The 16,957-nt window shown below is 31.2% G+C and overlaps 1 protein-coding gene and 1 pseudogene across 4 annotated transcripts in view; one reads left to right on the top strand and one right to left on the bottom strand.

Moving 5' to 3' along the window:
• The first annotated feature begins 55 nt into the window (after window positions 1-55).
• LOC131165941 (U-box domain-containing protein 1-like) lies at window positions 56-16,307 on the top strand (annotated as a pseudogene).
• The window catches only part of LOC131166360 (UTP--glucose-1-phosphate uridylyltransferase 3, chloroplastic), a 35,025-nt gene continuing 31,955 nt past the window's right edge, over window positions 13,888-16,957 (bottom strand). For all 4 annotated transcript variants that reach the window (XR_009139806.1, XR_009139805.1, XR_009139807.1 and 1 more), the window contains one exon: window positions 13,888-14,230. The gene's annotated coding sequence lies outside the window, so the exon portion shown is untranslated. The remainder of the gene's footprint in view (window positions 14,231-16,957) is intronic.

Raw genomic sequence — 16,957 nt, 5'->3', positions numbered from 1 at the left:
TTTGGAAGAGGTGGAGGCCATACATGAGGGTGGGAGAGGCAATAGGCCATGAGTGATGGGTGAGGGTTTTGCTGGGCAACACAAACACTGGATTGAAGGCTTTGAAAGAGACCCTTCAGCGAAGAGTACTTATAAATGAACCATGTGTCTTTCTTTTCTTTTTGAATTATTGGGCAGAAAGGGGAAGCGGGGTGGGTGGGCTGGTTCAACAGAGTTGTATTTAATCATATAGGGGATGGTTCAGCAGGAAATATATAATATATATATATATATATATATATATACGGACACCCCGGAGAGAGAGAGAGAGAGAGAGAGAGAGAGAGAGAAGACGTACTCATTTCATATTTCATCACAGATGAGCTGATATGAAATGATATGATATGATGTGATGTGATATAATGTGATGTGATGTGAGAAAGAGAAGAAGCTTTGGTTTTGGTTTTGATTTTGGTTTGAATTCACAAGAAAAGAGACACGAAAGAGAGGCTACTATATCGAGTTTTTTTTTTTTTACGAAAATACTTAAAATAAAATAATATAAATAAAAAAATAGGATAGTTGGGCTAAAATTTACCAAAATACATCCAAATGAATTTTGAAAAATCGATTTTAATATTAAAAAAATTGAACTATTAGGGAAAAAATGGTTGATAGTGGAAAAAAAGAAGAAAACTATTCAGATAAAAAAAAATATATCTACGTGTCAGTTGACGTGTGTCCTTGTCAACCTGCACATTTTTTTTACCGGACAGAAAAAAAAATTTTAAAATTAATTTTTTAAAAGTCAGTTCTAAAAATAAAAAATTTGTGCCATTAAAATTTGATTATGAAATTAAACAAATAAAAAAAATATTAAAAATCATCCACGTGTTGAGTGACGTGTCCCTGCCTCCCTTGCGACCCTACCCCACCACACAACTTCTTTAAACAAAAAAATAAAAATAAAAAAAGCCATAACGACTTTGCAAGAGTTATTTATAACATCAATTATTAAAATAAATTATTTTTGCCACGCGACGACTTTCTACACCCCCTTCGCCATCCCCAACCCCCCCCAACACACTTCCTGGAATGGGTGTGCAATCAATCGGTTCGATTAATTTGACTAATTAGTTGAATTTTTTCAATTAACTCTCTATTATAATCGAATCGATTTAATTACATTTTTAACTGAATCATACCTGACTGAATCGAATCAAATTATAATTAATTATGAAAAAAATAATAATTGTATAATTTGTATGCTTTCAAAATTCAGCTTAATAATTTATATTTAATTATTAATTAATTACATAATTTGGTAGTTTTATGGATTTAGGAAATTGTGAGAACCCTAAATTATATAATTTATATTTAATTAGAATGTAATTACATAATTCAGTCAAATCGGTTAACCAAAATTTACTTTCTCTATAATTGAACCGAACTGAATTAAAAATTAACTGAACCAAACCAATCGAATTTGATCTATTAATTTAGTTAAAATCGAATTATGTTCACCCATACTTACTACGGTCATACCCTAGAAATGCGGTAGTGGTGACTGGACCAATATCGTAAAGATACTAGCCAAAATTCCACTCCCTAAGCCTACCCCTCTGTGCCTTGAAGATGGATATAGTCGATTTTATCAGTCCATCACTGTTAACTACATCAACAAGACCACTGGTCTGCTTATTACAGTGGTGAGTAAATAAATTATTTAATGCATATGATTAACATACAAATTTTTTCAATAACTCATTAATATTACTACAACATTTTGTTATAGGAACAGATAATGGAGGACATTCAATTATTTGACTTCGTCTCGACATGTCCTATTAGACAGAGGGTAGCGACTTGTATGCAATTTGTGGTGGAGTAGGCTCACCGGTTAGTTCACAGGGCTGCCCTTGCCAACAATGATGGTGCACATGATGTCACATCCGACGATGACATCGTAGTTGATGCGTAGATGCCACATAGGAGACGTAGTGTCGGGCGTCATTGGAGGCATGGAAAGGTCGCACTCGAGGAGATGGGGGAGCACTGACTCAACCACCACAGTGCAACTAGGGTATTGATGATTATACGATACTATTGGCAGAACAATTTATACATGCGCATATCTCCCCGTGGCATGTTGAGGCTTCTTATTCCCTTTCGCATGTGCCATATGCCTTTATAAAGGCATCTCAGGATCCATATGGAGCATCTAGCAGTACACCGTATGTACCAAAATTATCGTAGTCTATTCCATTATACCCTTCCCCGATCTACTAAAGACATGAGCGATGCAAGAGACATCACATGTTAACGAGGATGCACATGGACGTGGAAGACGACAGCATGTGCACAGAGTGCCCACAGAGCATCAACAACCACATGAACGACCAAGAAGATAGAGAAGACGCTCACCTTGTGGGACATGATTGTAGTTTGTTGGGGCTTAATTGAATTGCATTTGTGTTTTATCATGAATAAAAATTAATCAAAATGAGCAAAATTCCAAATTCCTTTACGTTTTGGACCTCTTTCATGAAAGCTTCCAATTTAGGAATGATTATTCCATATTCTTTATTTGAATGGTAAAAAAAAAAATGCACATTATTATTTGTTTATAATAATAGCAGAATGGTGATGCATGTCAAATACATTATGATGCATATGAAATAGTAGTATTTAACAATTTCATAATATAAAAAACGTTTATTTTAATTTGAACCATCAGGGCTATTGTTGTGTATAAGGCCTTATACTCTTTTACCAAAAAATAGAAAAGCTAACAAGTGATAGTCAATATAAATGTCAGGCTTTTGATATCATTTTCTAGGTGTGTAAGATGTTCATCTTTCTTAACAATTTCAAGAGGTTGATACATAAACAAGAAATAATAAGTTAATAACAAAAATGTATATTAATCAATAAATAAATAGAGAGAAGATTTTCATAAGTATAATGTTTCTTTTAAAAAAAATATTTTAAAATTTTCTTATAAATATTTTTAGAATAATTAAAAATTAGTGTGATATAATAAATTCGCAAGCATTTTATAGTTTGTATGTATAAAAATATGGACGCTACATGCATGAAAAGATCATAACCAACTTTTGGAAAATTAGTTTTGATTTTTTCTTTTTTTGTCGATTTTCACTGTCAACTATATATATATATATTTAAAAAATTCTAAATTTAATTTTTGAAAAGTCTATTAGGTGCATTTTGATAAATTTCAACTCAACTACCCTATTTTTGTACTTATATTATTTTATTTTAAATATTTTCATAAAAACCTCCAACAATATCTGCTACGTGCAACCCTTTAATTGACCAGCTACCTTGTAGACTCTTTGTGTACTTGTAGGTCTGAGGTGTGCAGATCTTGTCTGCTACCCAAATAGCAATACATAATAAAATGCCTATTTTTGAATTTTGAAAAGAGGAAAATCCAAATCTCGATTCACTGAAAATTTAAAACGCTGGGAAACCTTAGGAGGAGTTGTGCCTTTTGTTTAACTAATAATAAAAATATTTATTAATTTGGGTGAATATATTATATTTTCTACAATGATTTGAAGGTCATTAACTAAGGAAAAGTATTCATTTCTAGAAGTAAAAAGAGATATTATAAAAATTATTCAATTCCCATAATGACATATAACTCTTTAATGATGCGCACCCTATCTTTACAGACGATAATATACGACGCATATAAAAGACATCAATGAAAATAAGGTTTTAGTGAGACTCTATATAGGGCACTCTATATAGTGAGACTTGTTTTCTAGAGGCTGTAAGAAAATTCTAGTGGACAATTTATCAGAACTATTTTCTAAATAATACTTATGTCTAGATAAAAGAATCGATCGATAAATTTGAAAGGGGGAGAGTAAATAAATGTATCTCTTCTAACTTCTAAAACTTTTCTGAATTCTTCTAGTATATAGGTGCCTAAGAGGTGCCTTCGTGCCTCGTTCGAGTTTAAGCAAAAACAGGACTTCAACCCATACAAAAGAAGAATTTCACAAGAAGAGATTCTTATAAAACAAATGTTTATTGAGTTCTCTCAATTTTCCCTCTCCGAACAAAGGGTCGGAACTTCCTTTAAATAGGCAAGCTATTGAAAGGATAAACACAACTTACTTTCTCATCCAAATAGGGACAATTTCTCCAAAGGATCCCTAAATAGATGTTAACAAAAAAAGTTGTATTCCTCTAATCTCCTGAAAAAAGAAAAAAACCATAAACCCTTTCTAAAAAAAAATTATCTTTTTACAAAATATAAGAGGAGATTTGTGTCTTTTTGACAAATTTCAGGAGAGATCTTTGAAAATTTTGAAATCTTAAGAAAGATCCTTGGAATTTTTGAGACCTTAAGGAAGGTCATATCTTTTACCCCATATTATATGATATTAGAAGAATGAATTCAAAAATAAATTGAAATTGTTTTGAGGCGCGCAACGTCACTATTTTAAAGGTGATATTTGTTTCTACTTGAATGGATTTATTGCAAGAGAATATAATAATTCACCTTCAAAATACAACAAAATTGCCAGAAATCTGCAAGCAACAATTTTGGATATATTCTGCAAAAAATTTCTTTAAAACAAAGTGCTTAGATGATAAAAATTACAAGGAAAAGAGAGGGACGAATTTGAACAGATAAATATGTTGTCGAGAGCCCTAATTTATAAATATCAATATATACAATCATACTCCTTCCACTGGATATCAAAGAGTAATGTTTTTTTAAATAGATATGACTGTTATATTCAAATTTCAAATTGCATTCTAAAATGACAGTGATTTTGAACAGTAATTTAATTCAAAAATTAATTATAAAATTTGAAAAAACACCCAAGTCAGAAGTATAAGCCTCAATTAATAACACATGCACATGCCAAGTAAATATATTTTCAATCCTTTCAAACATCCGGGACAAGTTATTTCATTTCCTTATTGTTCGACGCAAAATTTTCACCTAAAATTTGTACATAAAATTTTGAGAAAAGAATGGTTAAGAATTTGTTTATTCTAGAAAACATCTTTATTTTTTATTTCTCTAAAATACAAAAAAAATTATATTATTTTCAATTTCTCAAAAATTTGTTTATCATTTGAAAAAAAAAATCAAACTTTTTTATTTCTTAGAAAAATGCTAAAAGTTCAAAATTTAATGTGATATTTTTAATTTTAAAAAATTAAAATGTAAATAAGAATTATTTTTGACAGCATGCCCTGATCTGTTTAGTTATAAACAAGTAATTTTTATTTTATTTCAATTTTTAATTAAAAAAATTAAAATTTCTTTTAATTTTTGAATATTTATCGAACAAATCGTTAAAAAAATATATTTACTACTTTTCTTATATAAATGGTGAAAAAATTGTGAAGTGAATTATTATTTTATAATTTTACAAAATTAAAAATTAAAATAAGAATTATTTTCTACAACATGCCTTAAGATTTTTAGTTGTAAAAAATAATAATTTATATTTTGATTCCAATTTTCAATACAAAATATCACATCCTTTTCAATTTCTAATATCTATATATACATTTAAAATATATTTTCTTTTAAATTTGCTTTATATAGTATTTTTATAAATTTTAAAAAAATAAAAATTGTGCATAATCAAATAGACCTGTGTAGTTGTGAAAATAATTTTTTTCCCCATATTTTCGACAAAAATACTGAAAAATTAAATATAATATGAAACATTTACAATTATCTAAAACACTTAAAATGAAAAGTAAAAGTAGTCCTCCACAACTAAATAAATCAATTTCCCTCTTTAAAATTTATATGGAAGGTTTTCAAGTGAATGAAAAAATTTTTAGAGTAAAAAAATTTTGTCCCTAACATGATCAAATCAAATTATTGGGAACTTTAGGGATGACAATACATTTTTCCTTTTGGTTTGGGGTCAAAATTGATTCCAGATTGAGACCTAAGAAAGTCTTCATGTGGACCGATACATATCCTTTGATCCCATGTGAATTGCATTCAATGTTATTTCATACATTTACATTTCATTTTAAAAATTTTAAAGTACAATTTAATAGTTAAGTCCCGTTTACAACTCAAAAAATATTAGGAAAGCAAAAAAAATAACAATGAATTCACATTTTTTTTTGTTTGGTTGTCAAGAAAAGTAAGAAAAAAAAATACATCAAATTTATAAACAAAAATTTGATTTTACACATTATTGATGTTTATTTTTTCTTAATTTTTAGTCATATTAAATATTTTTATTATTTTTTATAATATTTTATGTAGAAGGAAAATATAAGGAAAAATAAGTTTTCTTTTTATTTTTCGAAACAAAATCTTTGATTCAAACAAACCTTAGTGTTTTAGAGTTTATATGTTAGCTAGTTTCTTATCCGAATTGAATATGAAATCAAATTGATTTGATCTTTATATCTGTATACATTGACTATATAATTTTTTTTTTTATTTTAGTCCTAATTTATTTTATGTCAAAGTACCAAAATTACTTTTTATAAAAGGAAAAATAACTTTTTAAGTGTTCTTTAAAAAATGCACACTTAAAAATCATCATTGTTGAGATTAGGTCTTGTCACATCATAACATTTAGTGGAATCAAGTGAATAATGTGATGTTGATGCTAAAATATATCATTCTACCTTTTCCTTATATAACAGTTTAGCTAGATCATCAATGCTTCTAGTGAAATTTTATTTTTTAGATTGAAAATTTTATATTTTATAATTTATCTTGTACATTTGTGACTTTCTAATACTTATATTTAAAAGATGATTTTTTTTTTCTATTGAATGATATTTTATAAGGTTTATATGGATGGATAACTGTTTTTTGAAAATGTATATTTAAAGCAGTATCACTAACATTTGACTTTAATTCTATAATTGTATTGAAAATTGTTTAGGCCACATTACAGTAAATTCGATTGCATGACATAATATGATATGATCTTAATTAATAATTAATTTTTAAAAATAATTTAGAATGAAATAATGAGTTGATAGTTTTGAATTTATCAAGGAAATTGTCTATGATCACATAAATTGGTGAAAACGGTTTCATGTAATGGACCTACCTAATGGGAATTCGTTGAGTTACCATAATAGAAAACATAAGCATAACCACTAAGGGGGCGTTTGGTGTTACAGTTAAAAATTTAAAAAACAAAAATCATAACAAAAACTAAGAAGAATCAGAAATAGAAACTAAAAATTAGAAACCAGTAACTTGTTTGTTTAATATTTATAAAATTAATATAAATTAAAATTTTAATTAAAAATGGTCATTTTCATATTTAAATTAAATAATATTATAAAATAAAACTACAAACAATACAATTATAGAAAAAATTATTATATTTATTTTCTTAATTTTTCTACTTCAAAATTTTACTTTACAATAAAAATTTTATTGAACATGGCAATTGAAAAATAGTAAAAGTATTTTGTAATTATTTTTATTATTTTTTTAAAAAATTTATGTATGTTTTTATTTTAATTATGTTCAAATTCATATGGTCATTTAATTTTTATTGTAGTTTAAAAGTGTATAAAATGAATAATTTGATATAAAAAACTATTTCTAAATATTAAAATTTCTAATAATAAAAAATTAGTTTTCAATTTTTTAGGAAACAGCTGAGACCCGACAACAGAAACATAAAATTGACAATACAAACAAATGCATTTTTATAATCTATCTCTTCACCATGGAGAAGAGAAATAAAAAATAGAAAATCACAATGATCCTCCTGAATTAATCACACATTTTATGCTCCACACTCTCTAAGTTTGAGGGATTTGTTTTTTAATGATTTCAAAGGGAATTGAAGGAATGATGAAGCGACTCCAATTCAATTTCACATTTCCTCATAAGAAAAACAATAGAACTCTGAAACTGTAAGTATTACTGCCATCAACCACCGTCTTCTTTACTCAAGTTCGATTGTAATTTATACAATTGTTATCAACCATCATCTTCTTCCTTCTTTCCTCGTGAACATAAAAACATTAATGCGCCTATGACATTTTTTTTTTTTTATCATTCTCAGAGTAAAAGTACTAACCTTCAGTTCTTCTTCTTCTTCTTCTTCTGCGTTACCTTCTCTCATATTCATAGAAAACTAGAAAAGGGTCACTTCAACAACAGCATGTATGGTGCGGTGCGTGTGGTGGTGGTAGGAAAAAGAGAAACCAGGGCCTGCCCACTTCAAGAACCCACCCATTTATATGTATATAATGCATGTCGTTCTCCTAAAAAGTAAAAACAAAACAGAGTAAAAAGGGGAAGCATGAGATTCAGTGGACAGTGGCCAATCAACTGGAGAGTTAGTCTCGCGCGCAAAAGAGGTTGCAATTGCATGATTGGATTAGGGCACAAAAGGAGATCCACTTGTGGGGGGGCTTTTTGCGACTGAAAGAGTGATGGATAGATTTAAGATTGACAGAGGGAGATGGCGATGGGGTTGTGTGGAGCACTGTGGCTTGACCTCCGGTTGCTCCCCCTCCACCTTAACTACCCTTTAATTTTTTCAAGCCCAAAAGTGTCCATAAAGTTTGCCCAAATCTCGTTTGCAAGGATTCACGTCATCCAAAAAAAAAAAAGTAAGAAAAAAAAAATATATATATATATATATACATCATTAATATTTTATTTTTCTTAACTTTAAATCATATAAAAATAAACTTTTATTTTATTTTAAATAGATTATAATATAAAAAGAAAATATAATGGAAAATGACTTTCCTTCTCCTTTTCTTTTTCTAAGTAAACTTCCTCGTCTAAATAGACCGTTAAAGTTTTTAAAATTTTGACAAAATGCAGACATTTCTTAAAGATTTATCTGGTAAGCTACAATAGAATAGATATGAATGAAATTAATCTTTATAGTTCTCTCAATTTTTTCATATGATTTTTTATTCTATTTTACTCTTAGGTGGAGTTTGGTAATTGAGAATCAACCATTGGAATTGGAATTGGAATGATTAATGCCCATTCTTAATGTTTGTTTTACAATTATCTTCTTTTGATTTTGATTCCATGCAAGAATAGGATTCTTCCTTTTACTTATATTTTGTTTTACAATTTCTATTTTCAACCATTGGAATAGGTGCTTGTTGAGTTATTTTGACTTGAATTAAAAAAAAAAAAAAAAAACAACAACAACAACAACAACCTGGGCATTCTATCAGCAAGCACGTGCATGCAAAGATTGGCCATTAACCTTATTTCTTGGTGTATGTTTTCAATGCCTCTTTTGGTGCAATATTAGTACATTTTAGTTATGTTTTGTATCTAGAAAACAATAATTGAGGTTCTCAATGTTTGCCTGATGATTACTTATGTTGTTTATAGAGGCAAAATCCATTATTTCTTTTAGACTACCTCAACAAATGACTACACTCAAATTAAATAATCAATAATGTAAGGCTATGAAGGTACTATTCTTAACTTGTTGAGGTTTGACCAAGTTCCTCCCAAGGGAAAGATGCTCATGTCCTTAATTGTTGCAAAACTTGATAAACTCATCATGTAACTCATAATTAAGGCATTTGGGAGTAAATTTAGTTGTTATGTTTCAACAATTAGGACTCATCTATCTATATGACTTTCAGTATAGTATGATGAGGTGCAATAATGCAATAAGAGTGTCGCTAAATATTTTGGAAAATTGAAAAAAATCAATTTTATGTGGATTTATAGGATGTTTATGCTACATCTTTATTGGATTGCGATTTATATTAGTTAGTCATCTTAGGATGACTATGAAAGTATTTTAAAATGGTGTTGAGGTTATACGTATTTGTTGCATTCTAAAGTAGTTTTGTAAATCTTGTGAATAGAATGTTGAATGTAATGGGCTATGAGCATGATTTTGTAAGTGAAAATGATTATTTGTCAAATTAAAGTCATGAGCCTCCCCCAAATACCTGCTGCGAAACCATCTAGATATCTTAGAAATTTAGATAGTTTTTCTGGACATTGTATTCAACATTAGATAATTTTTTTTGGTATGTTTTAATATATTTTGAGACATCCTTGTACCTATTTGGGATACATTGATCCTTGAAGTGGTTTCTTATTTTGGATACAATGTGGTTTCAAAGTACGAAGTATGACGTTAAATTAAATTTAAGTGATGGAAATTGTTTACCCATTTTTCTACCGTGGATTTAGATTTTGTCCAATATACAGATTCAATGTTCTAATAGGATAAATGAAATGCTATAGGTTCTCCAACTTACATAAGTTATCCTTTTTTTTTTTTTTTTTGGTGATGATAAGTTAGCTTGGTGCCAAATTGGATACTTGAAGCAATTCAAAATGCCCCAAATATTGAGAAAAATAAAAATATAGGGTTTAGGTTTTGAAACAAATTTAAAGGCGGTTTAGGAGCTCCATGGATGTGTGTAAATTGTTGAACCTTTTACATTCGCCTTCTCTCTTTCAATTTTCTTTATTTTTCGTAATTTTGTGTGCGCGCATAATGTTAGGGCATGATTTCACAAAAAGTACATACCTTGATTCTCTTTCACCCTTCTTCTCATCTGGATGGTTCTTCCGCTCTTTGCTTCGTGCACTTCTTAGCTCCCTTCTTCTCCTGGTCTGCTGCGTGCATGTCTACATACCTAATTCTTTGGTTTGTTAACGTGATTCATCTTATATACTTATTTAGGTTTCTTCTTGTCTACTTAAACTAAGCCAACAAGGTTGTCGGGCACGTAGCTCCCCCTACGGTATGGTACAACACATTTGAGTCGGGCATAATGTAATTCTATTATTAAATGAGATTATAAATACATATTACAAGCAAGGGTTGAAAACTTAAGATAATTTTCTTTTGATAATAATGAAAATTACATAGGAGCTCCTTGGACGTAACCACATTAAGAATTTTCTTTATTTGTATGCATAATTCAGGGCGTGATTTCGCAACATGTACATATCTTGATTCTCATTCACCCTTCTTCTCATCATGGTCGATCTCCTGCTCTCTACTCCTGCTCTCTACTTCATGATCCTCTTAGCTCCCCTCTCCCTTCTACTGTGTCCTACTACTGCTCCTACTGCATGCATACGTACCCAATTTTTTTTATTTTTCAATGTACTTCGTCTTTATATGCTTAATTAGACTTCTATCTTCTTAAACTATGTCCAATGCAAGTGCGTTTGAACTAGGACATAAGGTAATTGTATTATTATATGAGGATATTTTAGAATTTTTCATATAAGACTATATATATATATATTATAGTCATGGTTTGAAATCCTAAAATAATTTTCATTCGATAATAGTATATTGCACAAGGGTTCTAGGGATGTAAGCACAATGTCGGACCATGTAAATTTATTTTTCTTCCCTCCTTCAATTTTCTATATTTTTTGTAATTTTTATGTTGCACAAGGCTTCTGCATACATTGGCACATTACTGAACCATGTAAATTTATTATTCTTCTTTTCTCTTTTAATTTTTTCTACTTTTCGTTTTCGAAATTCTTCGTATGTGTGCATAAACCTTAAAGAGTGTGATTTCACAAGTACATACCTTGATTCGCAGTAACCCTTCTTCTCGCCTTGATTGACCTCTTGATCTCTGCTCCATGCGCTGTTTAGCTCTCCTTTCCTCCCAGTGCTCGCATACTTTACCCAATTCTTTGATTTTTTAACATGATTAGTTTTTATATACTAAATTATGTTTCCTTCTGTCTTCTTAAACTAAGCCCAATGATACGATACAATATATTTAGGCCAAGGCATACTGTAAATGTATTATCATATGAAGGTATTTTGGAATTTTTCATGAGACTATATACATATTATTGTCAAGGGCTAAAACCCTATGATAATTTTCGTTTTATAATAGTGAAAATTGTGTAGATGCTCTACAAACGTAAGCACATTGTGGAATCATGTAAAAATCAGATCTTGAATTATGGCATGCCACTTTCAACCAACACATCCCATCAAGATGTAAAAAGCATGAGCGGGAAGCAAAATGAGGATATTGAATATGACCCCCTTTGAAGAAAATGTACGTCACCACTCTTTTTTTTTTCCCTGTACGAGTAATTGGTGGCCTTATATTCTAAAACACATGAGTTACTCTTGCCATTTATAATTCCAGAAAGAGTTCTGTAAATTATAAACATTTAAAAATTAAGCTAATTTTTAAGCAAAATGTCTTCAAAAATTAAGCTTATGGTTTTATTAACAAATCACAGCACGCTATGAAACCACTGAACAACTGAGACTACAAACCGAGGTTTCAAATTAACCCAGCGTGGGAACAACTCATCCCCATAGTATCAATGGGTCAAGGGGTAATGCCTTCCAATGCATTGTTTTAAAAGTTGGAACGTAGATAAGTGAAAATGGGACACTTCCCCCAGCTTAGCTTCTTGGGAGAAATTCCAAACTTACTTTATAGAACTACTGAGCTTGAGGAATGGTTTAAAGCTAAGCTGAGTGACATATGAGGATTAGAAATATCACTGTTAAAACTTAGTTGCAGTCATCCATCGCCTAAGAACTAAGCAGGGACACTAGTTATAGAAGCACTTACGATGCCATGTATTGGTTTTGAGAATAACAAGTTATTCAAATCATACATACAACAATTTCTACCTCACTGGTTAATTTGCTGCCAATTAGTGTACATGTAGAGTATGGTGCCGATGCCTTCCATAGTGGACTGAGGAATTAACTATTGGAAAGTGATTGCTGATGTTTTATCTAAATGGGGAGAATGTTGGAAGAAGAATAATGAGGTTGAGGCTAGTTATTCCTTTGTATCTTGGCGACAATCCACTTGGGGGAAAACAAATGAATCACTCAGACTGGGGCTTTCAAACCAAATAAAAAGAAAAACAAATGAAAAGAGGAGAATGAAGATGAGAAGGAAAGGGATTACAATCACGGAATAAGATGAATGAAGGACGACTTAGAATAATCTCACCTACAGGCTTTCTACTCTGGCACTTTTTTCACTCCCACAAGTCCAAAGCCCAGCAGCCTCCAGAACGATGATGGCAGAAATAAGTATTGACTTCTTTCCTCAAGGAAAAAAAATTAATGCTATGTTTGGGAAAATGAATTTCAAACATGAGGATTTATGTGTTTTTTAATAAATTTTAACACAATTTATATTATAATTTATTTAAATTCAATATAAATCCAAATCTAAACTCTCTAAATATAGGCTAAGTATAATTATATTGATGATTTTGTGAAAACCTTTAGGCTCTGTTTAGAACTCAGAAAATGTAAGAAAAAGGAAAGAGAAATATCAAGAAATTTACAATTTCAATTATCAAGGAAAGTGAGAATATAAAAAATATAGCAAATTTATAAATAAAATTATAATTTTACACATCATTAATATTTAGTTTTCTTAATTTTTAGTCTCTAAAATAAATTTTTATTTTTAATAGTATTTAATGGAGAAGGAAAATATAAGAGAAAATTATGCTCCTCATTTTTCTTTCCTTTCCTTTTGATAGAATCTTTGTTTGTAACTATAGATATATCCTTTAGTTTCAAAAGAAAGAAATCTCACAAAATACATCTAAAAATAAATTTTTGGATTGGATTTAATAGTTTTTTTATCTTATATAGAGAGAGAATTTTAAATGAGAAACAACTTCTCCATGTTCTTTTCAAATTCATTAAAAATTATAAATTTCATCAACAGAAAAAATCGTGGCTGGGCACTGATGAGTGTGTGACTGGTGTTTCTAAATTAATTTTAAGAGATTATGGGGAGTTGTGAAGGCAATCAAAATTTTTAAAAAATTATATTATTTTATCAAATTATTAATACACCCATAATTTGTAGATATTCTAACTAAAAATAAATAAATTGCAAGATTCAGGATATTCAGGAATAATAAAAAAAAAAAAAAAGAAAATGTAAGTTGAATTAAGAACTTTGTACTGGAATAGATCCATTACAACGGTAAAAATAAACATAATATATATTTTTTAACGGGCATCTGTATGTAACTCATATGTTCCAGGCAAGAGCAAGCCCACATAAGACCAACCCTTCCTAGCTAAGGAGGCAGTAAAAACTAGAAACAGGAACAAGGACATTGAGAATACTACTTAAATATTTGTTTTGAATATTAAACTGGCATGGTAAAATAAAACTCACCATACAAGGCTAGACTTTCCTCCAAATGGCAGCAGCAACCCAAAAGTCCTCTTAGCAGCCATGTGAGTGTTTCATATCTTAGCTGCACAAACAGAAGCAGACGAGTTCAAGTTAATATCTTAAGCTTTTCTCATCTTGGAGAAGGCCACTCCAAGTAATCTTAACCCTTATAAAAGCAAACTTAAAAAAAGAAAACGAACAGCAACATATACACTGAGATTCTGAGAATCAATAGAACCTGCTCATCCCCTCACGATCCTATCGGGCTTTCTTCCAACTAGGTCTTTGCTGCAATCATTGATTCATACAACCAATGAAATTTTTTCCATCCATGGAAAAGGCTTCCCTTTGTACAGATAAAGAGCACCCCAACCATTATAAGGAGGATCAAACTTCTTTCTTCTCTATTTGAAGAGATTCAAGATACAAGTAATCCACTTCCTCTTTCTTCAATACTGTGCTTCACCAAGATATTTTCCATAATTCTAAGAGTGAAATTATTGATCCAAGGGTGCTTGGAAGGTAGCACTTTGTGGAGCCTTGTGCGGAGTGAACGAATTTCAATGCAATTTCATGTTTAAGTGAAGGATTTGAGGAGGGCACTAGGCATTCGCCCCCTGAGCTTGCTTAACAGAACAACAGTTGTTAGACAGCAAATTATGCTTCTTCAGATGTAAGTGAAAAGGGCAGATTTGCTTATTGACTCTAGAGAGATTCAAAAAAGAGAGGAGCTCCTCCAAGTAATTGCCAACAACTATGAAAAGACAATCAAGAAAAAAAGCTTCATTGATTTACGGAAAGTACAAGAGAATGTAAGCAGCATTTGTTTGAGACCCTTTGATTATGAAGAAAAAATTCCTAAGTTGGAGACAGAAGTCCAGAAGCAGGCAGGCACAGGCATATTGACTGCGATTTCCAATATCAACAGCTTAATCTCCCTCCTTTCATATTCCAAGTCTATGTTTTTAGTGATGAACAAAGTCAATGGAAAACTCAAAAGAACTCTAAACAGCTGTATGCAAACTCAAACACAAATAATGATTATTCCTTTTATTCAGAGTCTGGTTCAGAACATCTCTACCGAATTCTGCTGCCTTATTACGCTGGACTTGATGAAAGATCCAGTGATTGTAGCAACCAAACACACATTTGATCAGAACTCAACAACCCAGTGGATCAATTCTGGCCATCACATATGCCCCAAAAGTGGACAGAAACTGGATCACATGGCCCTCATGCCCAATTATGCATTGAAGAGTCTTCCATCAATGGCTCCAAGAGAACAATATTCCGTTAACTGACCCTATATATCTTCATCTTGCCCATATTTGAACAGGAGCAGCAGCAGCAATAGAAAACTACGTGAGAATGGTGTCAATCATTTTTCTGCCACAAAAGCTTCCATGGATGCTGTCAAAATGATAATTGAATTCCTAGTGGGAAAACTAGCAGCTGGGTCACTGGAACTCCAAGACAGGCAGCATATGAACTTCGTTACCTAGAAAAAATTGGTGTGGAAAACTGCAGGATAATTGCTGAGACTGGGGCCATTTCCTGGTGACATTACTAAAGTTCAAACGACCCAATAATTCAGGAAGATGCAGTGACAGCCTTACTCAACCTCCTCCTTTTTATTACAGTAAGACTTTAACAATGGCAGCTGGTTAAATTGACTACATCATAGATGTTTTAAAATTGGGGAAAAGCAAGGATGAGTGGAAGATGACCATTGGAGCCCATCCTCAAGTTATTCTAAACTTGGTGGTGCTCCTGCAAGAAGGCACCATGGCTGGAAAAAGAGATGCCATGACAGCACTCAAAAATTTAGCAGTTCATAAACCTGACACTGCTTAATCTATTTTTAGGGTGCTTTGAACGGCTGGAAGAGATGAGGAAGAGAATGGTTCTGGTGCCTCTTCTCATTGATATCCTAAGATTTGGATCACCTGAAGGGAAGGAGAATTCAGCAACTCTTCTTTTCGGTCTGTGCAAAGATGGAAGAGAGGAGGTTGCCAGACATATAAAATCAATCCCTGAAGTATTCATTCACTTCAAAGTGCAACTACCAACGCATCTCTGAAAGCTCAAAGAGATGCTGCTGAAGCATTACTTAATTACTCAATAGAATTTGCTCTCAATTGCAAAGTCCTTTTGCATGATAGAGACTGTTAAAAGATTCCATTGTGAACAGTGGGAAACTGAATAAATCAATATCGTATTCACTTGTTTCTGCAGATGAGTCCAAGCCTTTATTTCCATATGATGGGAGAGTACATTAATGCGAAGTACATAAATTAATAGTGTGTAAAACTTATCACCACTGATTCCAAGCCTTTATTTCCAAAACCATGTTAGAATTTCTGGGTAACTGTTTCGGGAAATGGTTCAGCCTTTTGTGCCTCACACCTGCCAGAAACAGTTGGTAGATCAGTCTTAGCGCAGGACCCTAAGGAATCAAGCACAATTACGGTGCTACTTCCACACACAAAGTAAGGTGGACCTAACTGCTGAAGAGAATCTAATGCACATTTTATGCACAAATAAGAACCAGAAGCCAATGTCTTCTGGAGCTCTAATTTGACATATTTTTTTTTTTTAAAATAACAGGAATGGCTCAACTTGTGTTTAGCCCCTCACAATTGACTGGGCCGACAACATGAAATTGAGCCCAGGAGTCCCCCTGTGAACCACAATTCACATGAGGCAAGTTTAAGGATCTGTGCTCACTATGATTGAGGATTAGTATTTTAGAATCTTTCATCGTTTTGTACTCTCGTAGATATTCATTCATTCATCGTTTTGTACTCTC

Source organism: Malania oleifera, chromosome 10 (genome assembly GCF_029873635.1).
Source record: "Malania oleifera isolate guangnan ecotype guangnan chromosome 10, ASM2987363v1, whole genome shotgun sequence".
In the NCBI taxonomy this organism is placed as follows: Eukaryota; Viridiplantae; Streptophyta; class Magnoliopsida; order Santalales; family Ximeniaceae; genus Malania; species Malania oleifera.
Note: the sequence above shows the minus strand (reverse complement) of the source record. Positions and strands in the feature narration are given on the sequence as shown.